At 51.1% G+C, this 2,500-nt stretch overlaps 2 non-coding genes and 1 pseudogene across 2 annotated transcripts in view; all 3 read right to left on the bottom strand.

The window, feature by feature from the left end:
- The window catches only part of LOC146449911 (large subunit ribosomal RNA), a 3,660-nt gene extending 2,746 nt beyond the window's left edge, over positions 1-914 (bottom strand). The window contains exon 1 of the ribosomal RNA XR_014860463.1: positions 1-914. This exon is cut by the window's left edge and continues 2,746 nt beyond it. This is a non-coding gene — a ribosomal RNA (large subunit ribosomal RNA).
- A 197-nt stretch (positions 915-1,111) lies between these two features.
- On the bottom strand, positions 1,112-1,265 carry LOC146449910 (5.8S ribosomal RNA). Its single transcript, XR_014860461.1, has one exon. It is a non-coding gene; the product is annotated as a 5.8S ribosomal RNA (ribosomal RNA).
- A 199-nt stretch (positions 1,266-1,464) lies between these two features.
- LOC146449909 (small subunit ribosomal RNA) lies at positions 1,465-2,500 on the bottom strand (annotated as a pseudogene; the record flags this gene model as incomplete).

The following is a 2,500-nucleotide window of genomic DNA, read 5'->3' as shown; positions in this document are numbered from 1 at the left end:
TCACTTTCATTGCGCCTCGGGGTTTCCAGCACCCAAAGACTCGCGCACATGTTAGACTCCTTGGTCCGTGTTTCAAGACGGGTCGGATGGACCCATATGACCGCCAACATCCCAAGCGCATGGTACGAGATCACCACCCCAACGACCGGCAGCAATCGCGGAGCACTGCAAGCAGTCCACCACATTCGACAACCGGCCGGAGGGACGGGACCCTAGCCTTACGAGAGGCATGCGCTGCACCGCCTCGGTCGGGCCCGAGCCGCGAGGAGAACCGGGCTGTAACAGACCGAGCGACCCCGAAGGGACGCACAGACCTACCTTTCCGGCACCTTTCAGACCCAGTCCCAACCGACGTTGACGCGCGCCCAAGAGAAGTGCGACGACCGGGAGCTCCGAGCCCGGGACCGCGGTCCATTCAGATCCGCAAACCCCGGGCCGGCACTACCCGCCGGCTGAATCTCAAACGGCGCATTGCTGAGTCCATTCGTTTCCCTTCCAACGGTTTCACGTACTTTTTAACTCTCTTTTCAAAGTTCTTTTCATCTTTCCCTCACGGTACTTGTTCGCTATCGGTCTCACGCCAGTATTTAGCTTTAGATGGAGTTTACCACCCGTTTTGGGCTGCATTCCCAAACAACCCGACTCTTCGAAAGCACATCGTGAGCGGCCGTCCGCGCCACAGACGGGGTTGTCACCCTCTGCGACGTGCTGTTCCAAGCAACTTAGGCATGGTCGGTCCGCCGAGAAAGTGCTTCTCGCAACTACAACTCGCCGAAGCGTTCAGGCCTCGGAGATTTCAAATTTGAGCTCTTCCCGCTTCACTCGCCGTTACTGGGGGAATCCTTGTTAGTTTCTTTTCCTCCGCTTATTAATATGCTTAAATTCAGCGGGTAGCCTTGCCTGACCTGAGGTCCAGATAGTTATGTTTTTGTCGTGGGACTCCGCGCGCGCTCCGGACACTCACCCAGCCAAGGACCAAATGGATTTTTAGCCTTCGCATGGGGGTGCAGAACAACGCACGATGCGAGTCTCTCTGCTTTTCAAGGGACACGGCGGCATAAGTGTGCCGTGACGCCTCAATGCCGCACACTCAAGTGCGTTGGATGATATCCGACACTCAGGCAGACATGCTCCTGGGAGAACCCAAGAGCGCCATTTGCGTTCAAAGATTCGATGATTCACTGAATTCTGCAATTCACACTACTTATCGCAGCTGGCTGCGTTCTTCATCGATGCGTGAGCCAAGAGATCCACCGTTAAAAGTTGTCTCTCTTTTTTGTTTTCCAACACTATTGGTTCTCAGACTGAATAAACAAAGTTTGTAAAAACATAAAGTCGGGGCTGACCGAACGCACGCCAAGCGACGGACGACCATTTAACGGCACAGAGACCGACCCCTAAAAGATTGCGTACAGTTCACACGGTAAACAAGTCTCAAAGACTCGTTTTGGATTGTTTCATCGGTAATGATCCTTCCGCAGGTTCACCTACGGAAACCTTGTTACGACTTTTACTTCCTCTAAATGATCAAGTTTGACCAACTTTCCGGCATCCGGCGCTCTGTTGCCAGAGTATCGGCGCCAGTCAGGAGGCCTCACTAAACCATTCAATCGGTAGTAGCGACGGGCGGTGTGTACAAAGGGCAGGGACGTAATCAACGCGAGCTGATGACTCGCGCTTACTAGGAATTCCTCGTTCAAGATCAATAATTGCAATGATCTATCCCCAGCACGACGATGTTTAGAAGATTACCCACACCTCTCGGTGAAGGAGATACTCTTTGACATCGTCAGTGTAGCGCGCGTGCGGCCCAGAACATCTAAGGGCATCACAGACCTGTTATTGCCTTCCTGACTTTGGTTGCATACCAACAGTCCCTCTAAGAAGTTAACCGCGAATCGGGATTCGCGTAACTATTTAGCAGGTTAAGGTCTCGTTCGTTAACGGAATTAACCAGACAAATCACTCCACCAACTAAGAACGGCCATGCACCACCACCCATAGAATCAAGAAAGAGCTCTCAATCTGTCAATCCTCACTATGTCTGGACCTGGTGAGTTTCCCCGTGTTGAGTCAAATTAAGCCGCAGGCTCCACTCCTGGTGGTGCCCTTCCGTCAATTCCTTTAAGTTTCAGCTTTGCAACCATACTTCCCCCGGAACCCAAAAACTTTGGTTTCCCATAAGGTGCCAAAGGGGTCATCCAATAACACCCTCTGATCCCTAGTTGGCATCGTTTATGGTTAGAACTAGGACGGTATCTGATCGTCTTCGATCCTCTAACTTTCGTTCTTGATTAATGAAAACACTCTTGGCAAATGCTTTCGCAGTAGTTCGTCTTTCGTAAATCCAAGAATTTCACCTCTGACAACGAAATACGAATGCCCCCAATTGTCTCTCTTAATCATTACTTCGGTTCCAGAAACCAACAAAATAGAACCAAAGTCCTATTCCATTATTCCATGCTTACGTATTCAAGCGCTGGCTTGCTTTGAACACTCT

The sequence above is a fragment of the Pavona decussata genome, unplaced genomic scaffold (genome assembly GCF_977016875.1).
Source record: "Pavona decussata unplaced genomic scaffold, jaPavDecu1.1 SCAFFOLD_552, whole genome shotgun sequence".
Lineage (NCBI taxonomy): Eukaryota > Metazoa > Cnidaria > Anthozoa > Scleractinia > Agariciidae > Pavona > Pavona decussata.
Note: the sequence above shows the minus strand (reverse complement) of the source record. Positions and strands in the feature narration are given on the sequence as shown.